This window comes from Dryobates pubescens, chromosome 26 (assembly GCF_014839835.1).
Source record: "Dryobates pubescens isolate bDryPub1 chromosome 26, bDryPub1.pri, whole genome shotgun sequence".
NCBI classification, from domain to species: Eukaryota; Metazoa; Chordata; class Aves; order Piciformes; family Picidae; genus Dryobates; species Dryobates pubescens.
Window position 1 is genome coordinate 13112418 of NC_071637.1, and position 18620 is coordinate 13131037.

Genomic DNA, 18620 nt, shown 5'->3' on the forward strand with positions numbered 1-18620 from the left:
CCATCCAGTCTCTTCCTAAACACTTGCAGTGATGGTGACTCCACCACCACCCCAGGCAGCCCATTCCAATGGCCAATCCCTCTTTCTGTGAAAAACTTCTTCCTAACATCCAGCCTAAACCTCCCCCTGGCGCAGCTTGAGACTGTGTCCTCTTGTTCTGCCAAACAAAACATGGGATAAAGCCAACCAAACTCCGAAGTGGCCATAGAAACAGAATTGGTTTGGTTGGAAAAGACCTCTAAGATCATCTAATTCAACCATCAACCTAAGACTACTGATTTCAAACCTTAACCTAAGACCACCATGGACATTAAGCCATATCCCAAAGTGCCATGTCCACATGTTTCTCAAACACCTCCAGGGACAGTGACTCCCTAGAGCATAGAGATTGGAAGGGATGTTTAGAGGTTCCACACAAAGCTGAAAGGCTGAGAGACCTCGTCCAGTGACCTTGCATTGTGGTTGTGCCAATAAAACTCTCTCCTTACATTAACAGTAAGTCTATATTTTCATTGCTTTCTCTCATTTGCAATGTTTTCAGCTGGCTGGCAGCTCCCCAGGACTCGTTATCCACCTAGAGTTTGCCTTTGCAGTACCTTAGTACCACTTTGTCCTATAGGCTTTTGGAGACAGCAGAATATTTATTGCACACAATATTTCAGCCAGGCTACTTGCGTCAAGCGGCTATAAATACACTACTCTTCCTGGTTTACTTAAGGGATAAAAAGTGAGGAGCTAAGTTTACAGACCAGGCTCAGGCTCCATTACTGTGTGGCATGTTCATTTTCATATACATCTCAATTGTCTGAAATTATTTTCCAGATTAATCCTCTGAGTGGTTCTTGACTCGCTGATCATTTCCGAGCGCTGCTGGTCGAGTCGCGCTGCGGTCGTGTTCCGGTTATTCCATGTATTATGCAAGAAAGGTTAATTTCAACTCCTGATGCTTTTTGGTAATAAAGCTGTGAATATTTATGTTGGCTTAGTTTTCAGCTGAGAGCCATGAGCTGAGAGTTGCTTACACCAAGGTTCAACCATTTCAATGTCTGCGGGGATACAAAAATCCCAGCGTCTCGCTCCTGACCGCGTTGGGGGGCAGAAGAATGTCAGCAAATTCCTCCTGATGATTGGTCTCCCGGAGTTCATCAGTGTTTGCAGGAATCAGGATGAACAAGGTGCCTGGATAACCCACAGCCCATGATGTGATGTAGCTGTTAGCACGTAGCCAAAGCTGTGCGTGGTGGTGAATGCTGAGTGTGGTGCAAATTTCTGCGGAGCTGGAGAGTACAGAGGAAAAGAATCACAGAATCCCAGCATGGGTGGGGGGGTGTTGGAAAAGACCTCTGGAAGTCATCTAGTCCAACATCCCTGCTCAAGAAGGGTCATGCACAGCAGATTGCCCAGGATCACAATGTCCAGGTGGGTTTGGAATCTCTCCAGAGAAGGAGAATCCACAACCTCTCTGGGCAGCCTGCTCCTGGGTTTCAGGACCCTTGCAGGAAGGAAGTTTTGCCTTATGTTCAGATGGAACTTCTGGATATGTTCCAGTTTGTGCCCATTGACCTTGTCCTCAAAGAGACCTGGATCCATCATGGAAAGATAAGAAAAAAAGGATTGCCCTGGGAGAGGCCTAGCTTTAGTTTCAGCCAGACCTTTTAGTAGGTGTCCCATGGAGAACAGGCTGCAAACCAGAGTCAAGGCAGGCAGGAACTTCGAGTGAATGATGTCCACACTCTCTTTCAGCTTCCCATTCTTCTGGTGTTCACGGATGACAGTGCAAAGCATGACAGCTGGCATGGGCCTCTCCCCACACTTTCAAGTCAATAAGCATAGGAAAATGTAATTGTTTGAAATTGTTTTGGGGGAAAGGATAAGATCCCTCTGTTTATTGTCAGCACCATCAAAGAGGACATTGTTCAGCCCCTCTCCTCCCCAGCCCAGGGAAAGCCAGGCAGCACTGGAGGAGCTGCTGTAATTCCAGGGCCCGTTGTGCAAGGCTGCTTTGAAATTCCCAATATTTCTCCAAACCACCAGCAAGTTGGTTTCCAGAGCTGGCTGACAGAGGATTTATTTATCAAGGCTTTGGCTGTTTGCAGCAGTGGCTGGGCAGCAGCAGTTCCGCAGAGTTATCAAAAATCTATTTCCTCACAGAGTCACAAGTAAAATATCAAACCCACTCTTGAAAAGCCAAGAGCAACATTTACATTTTAATCTCACAAAACACTTTAGTTTCTGACAAACTGAGTTTTTTGGCCTGTGTGTTATGGAGAGGAAAGGCAGCAGGTTACAGGAAAAAAAAGCTCCAGAGCTCTGGGAGGGAGGGAGGCTGGTTCATATATGTGATAGAGTGGCACAGTGAAGTCCCCATTGCAGTGACAGCAGAGACTGTCACCCTTGAGCACTGCTGGAGCCAGGTGAAAAAGAAAAGCAGCCTGCTCCCAAAAACTAATGGTGTATGTGCATCTTGGTCCAGGTGGCCAAGAAAGCCAACAGCAGCCTTGATTGGCCAGCAGGACCAGGGCAGGGATTGTCCCCCTGTGCTGGGCACTGGTGAGGACACATCTCAAATACTGGGTTCAGTATTGGGCCCTTCAGTAGGTGAAGGGCATTGAAGTGATGGAGCAGGTTCAGCTCAAATGGCAATGAAGCTGGTGAAGAGTCTAGAGCACAAGTCTGATGAGGATAGACTGAGGGAACTGGGATTGCTTAGTCTGGAGAAAAGGAGGCTGAGAGGAGACCTTCTTACTCTCTACAACTCCCTTACAGGAGGCTGGAGCCAGATGAGGGTTGGTCTTCCTTGTAACCAGCAATCAGACATGAGGAAATGGCCTCAAGTTGCACCAGGGGAGGTTTAGGTTGGACACGAGGAACAATTTCTTCCCCAGAAGTGTCCAGGAAAGTGGTGGAGTCTCCATCCCTGGAGGGGTTTCAAAGCTGTGTAGATGTGGTGCTGAGTCATTCCTGACTACAAACAGAGCCAAGACAGGGATTTGAATGTGAGCTCATGTGTGGTTCATGACAGCCATCATCAGCCTTGGCTGCCAGTGACCCAAGGGCAAAGGGCTACCAGGATGCCCCACTCCAAGCTCCTCCTGCATTGTGGAGATTTTTCTAGCACTGCTCAGCAGACTGAGCATGCACTGGCAGCTCATGATTCCCCAAACCCAGCCATAGTCATTATTCCACTGTCTATCAACATTTTTGCCTACAGGGCAATTGGGATAAAGTGGAGGTGCTGGCCGGACCCAGGCTCTACAGTTTGCTGTCTGGTGACAAAAAGCCTCTCTCTCTTTTCCTTGCTATCACCTGTAGTGCCTCCATAGAACTGCTGCAGCAAGATATGAATTATGGATGAAATGAAAAATCCCAGCCCAGTGCACAGAGGGAATATGCAGAGTGCAATGCAATCACCTCTGTGAGCCTGGCTCTGTGCTGCCTTCAGGTGCCTGATGCCCACAAAACCCAGCTCAGCCTGTGACTCCCTCACAGAATCATAGAATCATTTTGGTGGGAAGAGACCTATAAGATCATCAAGTCCAATCATTAACCCAGCACTGCCAGGTCACCACTAAACCATGGCCCTCAGCACCACATCTACACAGCTTTTAAATCCCTCCAGGGATGGGATCTCCTGGGCAGCCTGTGCCAGGGCTCTGCAGCCCTTTAGTGAAGAGGTTTTTGCTAATGTCCACCCTAAACTTCCCCTGGGGCAAGTTGAGGCTGTTTCCTCTTGCCCTATCACTTCTTACTGGTGAGAAAAGTCTGGCTTCCAGGTCAGACCCCCAATAGATTCCCTCCTTCTCCCAAGGTCTTTGGGTTCAAAATGGTCAAATCCATTAATTTCAGAAGCCTTCCTTTGTGCTTTGTGGGATCTTCATGAGAAGTTATATGTATAGACAGGCTTTCCTTTGGATCTGTATGCAGAGCATCTCCAGTGGTGCAGGCAACCCTTAGGATGGGTGTCTGCTCCCATCCTGTGCTCCCATCACACATCCTGTGCTCACCCTGGGGAACTTTGGCGCGGTGCAGACCCCTCCACTCCAGATTTGCTTCTTAGCCCATTAGTGCGGGTTTACAAGAGAGGTAATGCTGAGACCTGTGGGCAGGAGCCCCCAGCCCAGGCTTGTTTGAAGGGGTGAGGATGGCCCAGCCTTGCCACGAGCTGAGGAGCTGCAGAGGCAAGGACTAGTTCCTGCCAGAGCTCCCTTCTGTGAGAAGCAAAGACATGAAATGTTGGACAAGCGCATCAAGGTACTCCCAGAATGACATTAAGGGGCTGTGATTTGGGGAAGCTGAGTCTCTCTGCTCATATCTTCTTGATCAGAGAAGGAAATGCCTTTCAGAAGGCATTTGTTAAATGTCTTTTAATTTTTAAATGCTTTAATTTCTCCCTTGCAAGCACAGCTCTGCTTTCATGCACCACCTAATAGCGCACTGCAAATGCATTTCCACGCAGCCATTTCTGAGTATGCAATATCAACATCTGTGCTAAAACCAAGCAGAAATTTTTCCCTGAAGCAGTGTTTTGCTCAGTATTATTGTTACTTTTTCTTTTTAATGGTTTGCTTGTCATGGGGGCTCTTTAGCCTCAGTTTCAGGAAAGGAAGCTTCCCTGCTCCTCCCTTCTTTTCAAAGCCAGCCCTAGCAGCCTTGTCCTTTCTGCTAAAAGACTTTTACTTAATGATCACTAAAGCTAAGCTTCACTGAAAGCACCTCGTTAAACTAGGGCTTGGCCACCTTCTTCAGCACCACACAGAGCCCAGATTGCATGCCCAGGCATGGGAGAAGGGCCACACACTGCAGCCAGGTCAGACATCCTTCTTCAGAGCTCAGCTTTGCAGCAGATGAAGGTTGGAGACTGAGATGTAGAATAGAATAGAATAGAATAGAATAGAATAGAATAGAATAGAATAGAATAGAATAGAATAGAGTAGAGTAGAATAGAATAGAATAGAATAGAATAGAATAGAATAGAATAGAATAGAATAGAATAGACCAGGTTGGAAGAGACCTTTGAGATCATCAAGCCCAACCTATCATCCAACATTATCTAATAGATAAACAGAGAGGCTGCTGCTACAAAAACATCCATAGGAGTCAATGGTTACCTGAGATGCTGCAGCTGCTGTGCAAGGTCTGCTTTAGTTAATCCCATGCAGTGCTGTTATCCTGTCCTCACCATGAGCAAACAGGATGGTCAGACTTGGTCCTGCTCCAAAAATCAGACTGGGATAACTGCACAAGCACCCATGGAATTACTAGCAGGACCTGTGCTGAAGGTGCTGAGGAAGGTCACAAACAGCTCAGCTGATTTCTGCCTGGGGAACCGCACTTAAGTGCTATTATTTTACCAGGGTTCTCCTGTAGAAGCTTCAATAACCTCCTGTGTTTGCCCTGGCTTGTTGCCTACACCCTTTCCTTTGAGAACTGCTTTTCCAGGGCATTTCATTACTCCTAGTGCCACCATGCCCACCAGAACACATTTCTTCATCAAGGACCATGACTCAAACAGGCTGTGGGATGCTGTACAGATGATAACTGCCTTCCTGAGAATAGGCTGATGAGCAAATGGCTCAAGTCTGGGTAAGGCTCGAGGTGACTGTCAGAGGCGGTCCTGGCTTGGTCTTCTCTGCTGGCAGTTTGCAGATCTGTGGTCAATGCTCTTCTCATAGAATCATAGAATCAATAAGGTTGGAAAATACCTCAATCATCAAGTCCAACCTATCACCCAAGACCTCATAACTGCTAAACCATGGCTTAAGTGCCATATCCAATCCTTTTTTGAACACCTCCAGGGATGGTGACTCCACCACCTCCCTGGGCAGCACATTCCAATGGCTAACAACTCTCTCTGGAAAGAACTTTCTCCTCACCTCCAGCCTAAACTTACTCTAGTGCAGATTGAGACTGTGTCCTCTTGTTCTGGTGCTGCTTGCCTGGGAGAAGAGACCAACCCCCACCTGGCTACAACCTCCCTTCAGGTAGTTGTAGAGAGCAAGAAGGTCTCTCCTGAGCCTCCTCTTCTCTGGGCTAAACAATCACTCATCATCCTGCGGTGTGATACACAGAAGTAGGCTGGCATGATTAATTGGTCTGTGTTTGAAAGTCTCCTTTTCAATGTGCTATATAAAAATAATAATATCAATAATTATAGCAATGGTAGCAATAATAATAATAATAATAATAGTAATCATAATAATCTTCTCTATTACTTTCCATCATGAGCACAGCAGCAAACATTCCCCTCTGCTTGTATTTCAGCTCTCCAATGTGGGCCACTTTGTTCTTAATTCTGATTATTTTAGGAAGTCCTTTAGCACCTCAAACAGTCTCTGTAGATGAGGATTTATAGGAAGGTCTTGAGAGCTGTCAGAGTAATGTTTTTTCCAGCAGTGAGAACTTAACCTCCTCTTAGATCTTCATTTCTGCTTTGTCCTGGCTTTGCCATGTGATGGTGTAGCTGCGGCAAGCGCTCAGTTACAGCTATCAGGATGAAGGGGATGTGTTGTCAGTTGTTTTATTTTTGATCCCATTTGAATGTGTCAATCAAGTGCCTGGAATCAAACAAAGGGAGAAGGAGCCTTTAATACTTCTGATTTGAAAACTTCAAGCTCACCTTTTCCCTTTGTTTCTTAACAGACACTAAGTAAATGGTTGTTGGGCTCTCGTAAATCATGGCATTATTAAATATCTCTGAGGCTCTCTGCCAAGCTGCTGGTGAAAACAGTGTCTGCTCTCCTGGACTTTTTTTTTTTTCTCCCTCTTCAGCTCACTTCTGCATTGGATAATTTCAAATCATAATGCAAGGAAAAAAAAATAACAATCAGGGACTTAACGAGAGCAGCTAACGTTGTGATTAATGGAAGCGTAATGCGAGCTACTGTACAGCCATTAGGAGCCAGTTAGCTAATTAGTGTAATCACAGAGGTGGAAATAATTAAAAGACCATAAAATAAGAGGTAGCCCAATAACAGCATTTTCTTCTGACCCAGAACTGGTGGGAAAAGGAAAAAAAAAAAAAAAAAGGATGGCTTTTTGGGTTAGGAACAAAGAAGAGCAGAGACCGGAGGGTCTGGGAGTTAATCACCGTCAATGAGGTCTCGGGGTTGAATCAGACAAGTATAAACAGAGAAGATTTTACAGCAACATGATCCAGACTGCAGCAGAGTCCTCTGGCAGCGATGCTTCACTTAGCAGCATCCCTCTTCCATCTTTATCCATTGCCACAAGTTTTGTGGCAAACGTCAAGCCACAGGTGCTTGTGGTGAGGCAGGTTCTGGCAGGCTGTTTGTTTTGGTCCCTTTCCTCTTTTCCAGGTATTCAAACCTCACTCGCCTTGCAGTCCTGAGCCCCCCAGCTTTGTTTTCAGGAAATGGAGAAATCAAAGCCCTAAGGTGCTTAAGATGAAAATCCTGTTAGAGGATTCCCTATGTTTATGTAGCTAGTGGTGTATTTGTGTGTGTTACTCACCATGAATTTCACAGGACTGTAACAGCTGGTTGAAAAATGACTTGCTAAGAGGGAAAAGTCTCTCTGGGCTAAGGAAAGCAGTGTAGTGACTGGTGAGGGTGGCAGAGCTCCTCCCAGGAGCCAGGTGCCAAGCAGATTTGCCCACCTTGTTCAGTCCTCGCCCACAGCCTTTGCACCCATTTTGGAGCAGGCAACCACAAGTTCTTTAGACTAGACTAGACTACACTAGACCAGACCAGGTTGGAAGAGACCTTCAAGATCATTGCGTCCAACTCATCATCCAACACCATCTAATCAACTAAACCATGGCACCAAGCACCCCATCCAGTCTCTTCCTAAACACCTCCAGTGATGGTGACTCCACCACCTCCCTGGGCAGCACATTCCAATGGCAAATCACTCTCTCTATGAAGAATTTCTTCCTAACATCTAGTTTAAACCTCCCCTGGCACAGCTGTGTCCTCTTGTTCTGGTACTGGTTGCCTGGGAGAAGAGACTAGCCCCTGCCTGTCTACAACCTCCTGTCAGGTAGTTGTAAAGAGCAAGAAGGTCTCCCCTGAGCCTCCTCTTCTCTAGGCTAAGCAACCCCAGCTCCCTCAGGCCAACACCAGCACGTTAGTAGTGTGGTGATGAATCCCAAACAAGCCCCAAAATGTCTGTGTGGTTCTTCTCCAAGGGTTCTCCCAGTGGGATTGTTCAGCTTCATCTCTTGTTAATGAGAGATGCTGGATGGTGTGATGAGCTGGATCTCACCCCTCATGATTAGATGTGACCCTCCTCCTGCTGATAGATGAAACAGCCCCCTGTAACAGGCTAGGAAAAAAAGCCTAACAGGTAATTTTCCAGTTGGAATGGGTCACCCCCATGGCCACCTTCATCGGCCCTTATCGTTTCTGCCACGGTTTGTGTGTGTTTCATTTGACCTGGGTGTAATGAGCAAAGAGGAATAAAGTAGCTGCAGACACACAATCAGTGATCATCTGCTGAAGCTGATGAATATGCCGAGACTGTTAAGTGGGGCTTCATTAGCTATTCACACGCCAAGAGCCATCCTTATGTATTCTTCTCTCCTAGGTGAGTCTATTTTTGAATGTCTTTTGTACTCCTCTTGTCTGAGGGGTGGGAGGTTGGGCAGAGGGTATCACCACTGCCAGGTACCCAGATGAGTTTCAGGAGAAAATAGATCACGGCACCAAGCTGGCAGCAAGCTGAAAAGAAGAAACAATGTGATGCCATTTACAGAAGGAAGGAATAATTTTCCCTGGTGACACCTCTAGTGGGAGGCAGAACTTTATCTCCTCTTTGCAGCTCAAATGAAGCATCACAGCAGAAGCATTAACTGTGCTTTCACGTTTCCAGTGTGTCTTTTCATTAACTTCTTTCTTTTTTTTATTGCTGTAGCAGTGAACACTCTTTCCAGGGAGGGTTTGCAGGGCCCTTGCTGGAGATGCAAGTCCAGGATGCCCCACTGGGTCCCCAGGCTGTGGCACATGTGGGGCAGTTACAGCCAAACAGATGAGCCTGGTGGTTTCTGCTGCATGTAGATGAGCTTGCAGTGAAGGGGAAATCTGATATATATCTAGCAGCCTCCTGGAAAGGGGCTCTTGGAGCAGCAGGTCATGGCCAGCATTGCTCCCTTTTGCTCTATCCAAACCCATTCAAGTGAATCTCATCTTGGGACGTCCTCAAAGGAAGCAGATGGGAAAGTGCTGAACCGCTGTCAACAACAGTGACTCCATGAGATGAAGGTGCCTTTTTCATCTGCACAATCCCCCTTTCCACACTGGGATCACTTAAACTTTCTGAGTAAAGCCTTTCTAGAAAGGCACAGATGCTGCTGTGCGGGGGCTGCTGGGCTGCAGATGCTTCTCACCCTCCCAGCCACATCCATCTGCGGTGAAGGCTGCCCTCTCCCGTCACACCGAGTGCCTGAGGGATGAGCTGGCTGAGCTGCACCCCAACAGTGCAAGGTGCTCAGCACCCTCAGCCAGCACCCACCCTAGTTGCAGCTGCAGCATGCACAGCTCAGTAATGTCCCAGTCCAGTAAGCACAGCCCAACATGAGCTCAGTGCAAACCCCAAGGTGGCCTGGCCCCATCATTGTCTCCTGTTGATAGTGGTCTAACCTGCATCCCTCCTCCAGCAACTGCTTAAGAAATCACCCAGAGTGCTGCATTCCCTCTGCAGGAGGAATTTTGCTTGACCAATTCCTGCCCTTCCAATCCTCCCCAACATGTTTTACTTTGTTGTTGTTGCTGGGCTTTATAATTTCACCATGAGGGAGTGGCTACCACACTCAGATCAAAGTTCTCTTCCCAGCTGAATCTATCCATCCTGCAGACTATGTGGGCGACACCCTGGAAAGGCCACATTTGACAGCCTCCTGCTCCAGGGAAGTGTTTCTATATGAGCAACAACGTGAGTCAAGCACTCCTACCTCCGGGGTTTGTAAACAGCTCATCTACGAGGGATGACTTGGTTCCCCCGCATCCCATCCTCTCACCCCTCACCCCCCACCCCCCTTGTGCTTGAAAATGAGACAACATCTAACCTTCCAGGAGACACCATGGTCCTTCCATCTGATGTGAGAACATAAACCTCCTGTAAAAGTGTATGCACTCTGCATCTCGGGGCTCTGGAACTGAGTTCTGGACACTGGAGTGAGAATTGCGGCCTCCTGAATGCCAGATTCAGAGCCTTGCAAGTCTCCAGTCTGGAAAATGGCATCCTCATGGAGCTAGTCACATTTTCCCATGGGGAAAAAAAATGGCATTTCTTAGGCCTGGATCACCTTGGGTATCTTAAAGTTTTATAGGAGAGCTAAAACCCTTCCCATCCAGCTCTGTGGGTCTAGCTGAAATCAAACACAGCTCAGAGCAACTCACCTTGCCCTGCTGCAGCCTCCCCTCACCATCTCCTAGGAGAGGTCTTAGAGGCTGTTGCATGGCTGAAATGTGGGGCTCTGCACACGATGCTGAGCGAGCACAGCCCCCAGCTCACACTTCCGACAGCACATTTCCTGAGCAGGATGCTTGTGGGTACCTAATCTTGTCTGTACAATCAGCCTTTGCAGGTTGGCCCTTCCCCCTCTGCTATTTGGGGGGACCACAGAGGCCTCTTCAGGAAGGCAATGGGGTGGCTGTGAGGCTCACTTACAGTGTGGCTGGTAGGGAGAGCTGCAAAGCCATGTCTGTACCAGGGCTGGAGCAGCAGAAAGGGTTCTTGGAAGGTATGAGGCTATTTGTGGGAAGACCTGGCTCTTGTGCTGCTCTGCAGCTTTCCACCTCCCATCCACCCTGAGTGCTTTAGAAGACATTATTTTCCTGAAGAACTCTGTGCTTTCAAAATCAGACTGCTTTGCCTGGGCTGTGTCCACCAGTGTGCAGATGATCTCCCTGTGGCTCATCCCCAGAGCAGGGACACCGCCTCCCAGACTCTGTTGCACCCAGCCACTTATGCATTTTGCTGTGTTTCCCTCTAGATCAGGCTGGTGACATTCCCAGTCCCAGTGCTGGGGAAGATGGCTTTAACTGAACCCACAATGATATGCCCTCCAAAAGCCTAAGAAAGCTAAAATTTCTTTCTGCCCGGACCTTCTTTCCTTGTTTTACCACTAGATGGGAGAGTGAGACTGGGCTAACTCAGCTGCTCCCTCCCTATTCATCCCAGTAGGAATTCCCAGAGGAGAAGAAGAACGCCTGCAGGTCGTCCTGCAGATCTTCTCACCTCTGGAAGGGAGACTAACCCCCCAAAACGCCGTGTTATTGCTAACCCCAACAGTGCGTGGCCAGGAGGCACTAATGCTTGCCTGGTGCTTTGCAACGATGCTGGTACGCCAGTGATAGCCCCCCTACCCTCCTGCAATGGAGAGACACAACACAAAGACTTGGGGTGAAATACTTCATTTTTGTGCATATCCACCCATCCCAGAGCAGAAGGAAGTGGGGAAAGTGCTTGCATTAATTTCTCTCATCCACACCCCCAATCCTTCTTCCCAGGAATTTGGGTGACCCCAAGAATTGCTTGGGGAGGTAAAGAATAAAACAGCTTTTTCTCCTCCTTTCCTTCTCTCCTTCCAGAAGGAGAATTCATGCCCTGGTCTAAGGCTGCTCACCCTAGGAGCAGCTGCAGACAAGGGAGGGGAGAGCATCTGCTTCATTAATGTCTTATTAAATTTACTTTGACTGCAGCACTTCCCTTCTCCTGAGACACCTCCCATGGCTTTACTGGGACTGGGTATGTTTGGGAAATAAATAGTTGCAGAAGCACTTTCTTAACCAAATCAGATTTCCCAGTACAACTACTTTTATTATTGCAAGATCTGAGGCTTTTAAAAATAAATGTTTCTTCCTTCCTGGAATTCACAGATTCTGAAAGAAATCTCAGAGCAGCCAAACTGTCTGCCTGCCAGTGTGACTATGGCAGAATATGACACCCCTGTAACTTGGAAATTCTCTTTTAGGATGTTTTGGTTTTTGCAGTTTGCCCAACCTTCCTAACTTGCAGACTTTCAGAGAAGTGACTCAACTGATTTGTTTAATGCCTGCCACAGTTGTGCAATCAGGTGAAATAATTCTAGTAGCCTCCCTAACTTCAGTGCCCTGCTGGAGCCTTCTGGCTTTGCCAGCACAGAAAATGTGTCATTCTCCTGTCAGAGAGAACTAACAGCTTCTTTGGTAAAGGAAGTTTGGTTTTCATGGCTCATAACTGCTCCTGTTTTCCATAAGCCACAGCCACCCCACCCTGTATGTGCAACGAAGCCACTGAGTCACCAGCGTGAAGAAATGATCAGCTTGAGCACCCCTCTGAGGACCCAAAATCCTCAACAGAAAGGGGAGAAAGGAAAAAAAAAGAAGAGCCAAAAGAAGAGGAGACCTCTTTCTGCAGCTGATAAGTACAGATGAAGAAATGTTGCCTGGAATCAATAAAGAATATAGACATTCCAGCCTGGCAGGTCTAGGGCATGTTTGTGCCAATGCAGGTTCTAGCTGCTGGGGAGAGCCTGGGGTGACAGCAGCAAACTGGAGAGCTGGGGGGTGAGCATCTCCTGCCACAAGGGGCCAGGGCTGGGGCCCATCCTGCTCTCTGTGCAAAGAAGGTTAGAGCAGCCTTAAGATGTCTCTAATTCACATGTCTGCTTCTGGCCATGGATGCCTTTGGAAGAAGATACTACCCTTGGCCAACTACCTGCTGCTCCCTGTGCTCCCCAGATGGCAAACACTGGGTAAGCAAGGGGGAAAACAGATCTCAAATGCTCAGGACCACTGCAGTCACTCTGAACTGCTTTGCACATCCAGCCTTAATATTCCTTTCCTCTAATCTTCCTCTCACCCTCCTAGAGGAAAATTAAAACCCAGAAAAAGCACTAAGAGAAGTAGCCACAAAGCACCCGGTGGCAAGGTGCACTCTCTGATGACACAGAGCATAGGAGGAGGGATGAGGACCCCACAGAGAACAACTGCAGGAGATGCTGCAGCCAGGGAGGTGCTGGAGTCACCATCCCTGGAGCTGTTCAAGAGGGGATTAGACGTGGCACTTGGTGCTGTGTTTTAGCAGTCATGAGGTCTTGGGTGACAGGTTAGACTTGATGATCTTGAGGCCTCTTCCAACCTTATTGATTCTATGATTCTGTGTTGCTGGCTAATGTCTTTCAGCATGCCAAGAGCAAAGCCAGACCTATGTCAGCAAGAAGTTGGACTGATTAAGTTTCTCTTTAATTAAAACAAGGAAATGTCACATGCAAGTGTGCTCAGGTGAGGAACGTGTGGTGATCACCAAGTTAAAGCTGTATCCTGCAAACCTTTCCAGTTTGTGAGGCTGAGTCTTGACTTCCTGCTGCTCCAGGGCCTGGGGAAGGGGAGGACAAAGGATGTAAGTGTGGCCCAAGCTGTGGTCCATGGGACTTGTTTGAGGAAGGCTCAGATACCTGTGAAATTTGAGCACTGATGAAAGGCTGGGGCAAGGTCTGGCACGTGTGTGCACACAAGGCATTCATTGCACTAGCAGGCAGCTCCAGCAGCAACAGAGAGTGTAAAGGTCAAACCTATAAAGCATCAATGCAGAGACCAGGATGGAGCAGGGGATTGGGAAATGTTGTATCCCTCTAGGTTGCTGCCAGATCTCTTTGGTGGCATTGTGGCATTATGGCATCTGCATGGACCCTCATGATGGGGGTCCATGAATTTGGGAAGGGGGCAGAGGGCTCTACCTCTTCTTTATGGTCATTTTGAGCTCCCAGTTAAGCTCAGAGGGGTGCCTGTACTGGTGAAATACATGGGATGTGTTCCATGGGGCTGGGATTTCTTTGGGTGCCCAAGAGGCAGATGCATGGCAGGAAGCACAGAGCCCAAATAAAGTGAAAACTATTATGAGGGTGAAAATCAGACCCAGGACATCAGAGCATCCCTGATCGCCCCACAGGGGCTGGCTGATGCTCACCCTGATCCTGACCCAGCTGAGATACAAGCCAGCCTTGCAGATTCAGAGTCCAAGCTTTCCTCTAGGCCTTGATTCTGCACGAGGAACTACAGAGATGGATTCTCAAAATCAACCAGAACTGGTAGGATCTAGGCCTTATCTGAAAGAGCAGCAGAATTAGCCACGTGCTTTCTTCCCTATGTTTACAGCAGCAATATTTTGCCAGAGTTCAAAGTCTTTCTCTGCAGGAAGCACATGGTGTGCTTCACAGTCAGACATACTTCTGGTGCTATGAACAATTAAAAAAATCAATCTCTGGAGCAATATTTTCTCTGTTTGTGATCTCTGAACTAATTACAGGGCTGGAAAATCAATCACTATCTGGAAATCTTTCCAATAGGGCTCACCAAGCATGCTGCACAACAGGCTGGAATATACTCCTCACAATGCCATGATGCTCATGACCATCTCCCTGATCACAGGGCCAGATGCTATCACTGTCAATAAATGGCTGTACTTCCTTACACTGCAGTGGCAGCATTAACCCAAATCTGCAGGGGGGATTGGGCAGGGCAAAGGGCAGAGTGTGTGAGATCAGGAGCCACACTCATGCCAGCATTTTAAGCCCACAACAAAAAGAGCTGAAAGCCATGGGTTAGTTCAACAGCAACCTTCAGGAAGATTATGAAACAAAGTCATTAAAAGTTCATGCCTTGCTTGTAATGGTGTGGTTTTGAGCAGGCTTCATTATCCAACAGAAAAAAAAAAGAAAAGGTAAACTCTGGTGACTGAAAAGAACCTCTTGAGTCTCCTAGCAAGAGAGGAGCCGTGTTAAATGGGTAGTTCAATAGCCATTATGCTTGAGAAACACATCGAGAGGAAGGGTGTTGCTCTGATAATGATCTCCTCTTGCTGTACAAACATGCTGTGTTGACCATGGCAACTCGCTTGGAGCCAGAGCCCAAACTCTTGTGCTGATGATCTGCACTGCTTCCTATACACTGTGGGCATTGCTGGGATCTCATTTGAGATGTTGGTGACTTACTTGCTCATGCCCTGCAAGACCTCAGCAAGTTCTTCCTTGGTACAGAAGAGTTTGTGCTGCTGCTAAACAAAGAGCTCCCATCAGACACGGTGCCCAAAGCACAGTGAGCCTGCAGGAAGCAGAGATCACAGCACAGGTGATTTCCCTAGCACCAACAGGTGGCTGAATTTTGAGCTGCCATGACACCACAACATATTTGCTCTTTCTTATTTGTTTTTATCTGATTATTCTTCATAGCTTTTTCCCTGCAGTGAATTGAGCAGAGGAGTAGTGGGACTGCTGTGCCTCCCTGCCCTCAATCCCTCCCCATGGCTGCACCCTCACCCGCAGCACTCCAAGGTGCTGAACCTCATTCAAGAGTGGAGCAATCCATGAAGGTAAGGTTCAGAGTGTGCCTTGTTCCAGTACTCATCTTAGGAGATAGGCCACAATTTATAGTCCCACTTAAGTAAGAGCTTAGCCGGTTAGTTATGCTCATAGAACTTAGATTTTGGAGCGTGAAATGAACTGGGTTATAATTATTGCTCTTATTAATTACTGTTTGTGTTTCTGCAGGATTCTCACATCCAGCTCAGAAGCTCCTGTGCATGCTGCAGCACATGGATGCAGAAAAAGGAGCCCCTGTAGCTCCTGCCAGCCTGCCCAAAGCAGCAGAGCCAGCCCAGAGCACGGCCAGGGGTGTTTATGGTAACAACTCTGCCTCGCCCCTACCAGGAACATGCACTCCCTTGGGGTGGCCTTGCTAAGCCGGGCTGCTTTCTGCCAAAAAGCAACAGTTACAAAAGAACTGCCCAGACTACAGAGCCAAAATGTCCCTCTTCCTAAGGCTGAAGTGACCTTGATGCTAACAGGGAGCCGCTGGTTGCCATGGACTGTTCAGACTCTGTGGGAACATACCTACAGCTGCAGCACTGAACTTCAATGTGTCTTCTCCCTGGATTATGGCATTTTGGGATTTTTCCATGATTCTTCCCAGTGTAATATTTCATTCAAATAAAGCTTGGAGAGCAAGACAATTCTCTTGGAGGAGCACAACAATGATGGGAGGGCTGGAAGCCCTCTGCTGTGAAGACAGGCTGAGAGAGTTGGGGTAGTTCAGCCTGGAAAAGAAAAGGCTCCAGGGAGACCTTCTGGTGGTATTTGGGTGCCTAAAGGGGCTGATAAAAAAAGGTGAGGACTGACTTTTTTAACAGGGCCTGTTGTGACAGGGCAAGGGGTGATGGCTTTAAACTCAAAATGTGGAAATTTAGACTGCAGAGAAGGAAGAAATTCTTTACAATGAGGGTCATGAGACACTGGCCCAGGCTGCCAGGACAGGTGGGATCTGCCCCATTCCTGGAACCATTCCAGGTCAGGTTGGCTGGGGCTCAGAACCACCTGCTCTACTTGAAGATGTCCCTGCTGACTGCAAGAGAAGTGGACCAGGTTGCTTTCCAACCCAAACCATTCTATGATTCTATGAAACCACTTCCATTTCCGCCCTAGGAAAGGCGTCAATGTCTATCACTTCATGGGAAAGACCTGAGAAAAAAGAGCTCAGACCCTTCAGAGATATTTCAAAGAGAAGATACAGCTCTCCCTCATCCCTTTCAAAACAAATACACTTTGTACATGCTCAGCAGCAAACTTCCTATTGTTGTTTCCCAATAACTCAGAGGTACAGCACAGCAATGCAGTTGCAAGAAGGGTGGGAGCAGGATAAGCAGGGAGGAAACCATCAGCCAACAGCACCTCAGGGACATCCTGAACTAGAGATTTACATGGAGGTTGTTGCTCTTAACAGCCACCAGAGCATGTGTCACACATGAATTTGTCTAATCCATCCTTCAATGTGGTTACACTTTGGGCTCTGCAATGCCCTCTGGCAGTGGTTGGCACTCAATAACCAGAAGCCGTGCAAGGGTTTGCTTTAAACCTCCCCCTTCATCCTTTCCTTTGCAGCATCCTTTGCTCTCACAGTAACAAATGCAGCTCTCAGTGTTGGGCAGGATGGACTGTGATGCACAAGAACAAGAGGACAGAGTCTCAAGCTGCACCAGGGGAGGTTTAGGCTGGATGTTAGGAAGAAGTTCTTCACAGAAAGAGAGATTGGCCATCGGAATGTGCTGCCCAGGGAGGTGGTGGAGTCACCATCACTGGAGGTGTTTAGGAGGAGACTTGATGGGGTGCTTGGTGCCATGGTTTAGTTGATTAGATGGTGTTGAATGATGGGTTGGATACAATGATTTCAAAAGTCTCTTCCAACCTGGTCTATTCTATTCTATTCTATTCTATCCAGAGATTTGTTGCTTGTTCTGCAACAGGAGATGTGAATCAGGGAAGTATTTGTAACAGTGATATTAGGGCATGATCATTCAGGCACCAGAAATCTCTATTAGACTTTATGTCTTTCAATAAATTGCTCATTACTATCTTAACCTAATCCTGTAAATACATGCACACTTAACTATATTAAAAATGTTCCCAGGACCAGACTTCACATGATGAATACATAACAACTCCTCTTCTTCCCTAGTCAGCTCTGTGGGTCTTGGAAAAATGAGGATGGGATGGGATGGGATGGGATGGGATGGGATGGGATGGGATGGGATGGGATGGGATGGGATGGGATGGAATAGAATAGAATAGAATAGAATAGAATAGAATAGAATAGAATAGAATAGAATAGAATAGAATAGAATAGAATAGAATAGAATAGAATAGAACTAACCAGGTTGGAAAAGACCTCCGAGATAGAATAGAATAGAATAGAATAGAATAGAATAGAATAGAATAGAATAGAATAGAATAGAATAGAATGGAATAGAATGGAATAGAATAGAATAAACCAGGTTGGAAATGACCTTTGAGATCATCAAGTCCAACCTATCATCCAACACCACCTAATCAACTAAACCATGGCACCAAGCAACCCATCCAGTCTCTTCCTAAACGCCTCCAGTGCTGGTGACTCCACCACCTCCCTGGGCAGCACATTCCAGTGGCCAATCTCTCTTTCAATGGATAGTTCCATTTGATGGGCATTAATAAGGTTTCAGGCTGCACAGCCCAGAGATTGTCAGGATCATCTCAGGTCCCATGTGGTTTACAGGAGTGAACTTGAAGAAATATCTTTCAACAGCCGCTAGTGATGGAGCAATTCCAGCTCTGGAATGCCTCCAGCCAATTGACTTGCCTTCTGTGGCACTACATTTGCATTCATTAAAACCAGAGTTTTAATGATTTATGGAGATTTATTTAAAAAAAAAATAAAATAATTAAACTGGCAGCCTGGAGCTCCTGACACTCCCAAAGCTTCTGACAGAGGTATGGCACATCATAAATCCACCCCGGCATGAAATACTGGCTGAAAACCACCGCAGGGATAGCTGCAAGTGTTAACATGAGTAATAAAATCAGGGTTTAGTCAAACTGGAGTGCTCAGGGCTTCCCAAACCTGAGGAGATAGTAATCTCTGGAGTAACAATACTATAATGATTATACTGTTGGTGATGATACAACTAATATGATTACCAGTCTCCTCGTCATTGTTTATTACCATCACTGCCCTGATAATTCTCAGCTGTAAGGACAGATGGGGCGGAGATGGCTCCATCCTTATCAGAATCCACCCATGTGCCCAACACCGAGCCCCAGCCAAGCAGAAACTTTCCCCCTCCTTCAATTTTAAGAGAAAAGCCACCAGCAG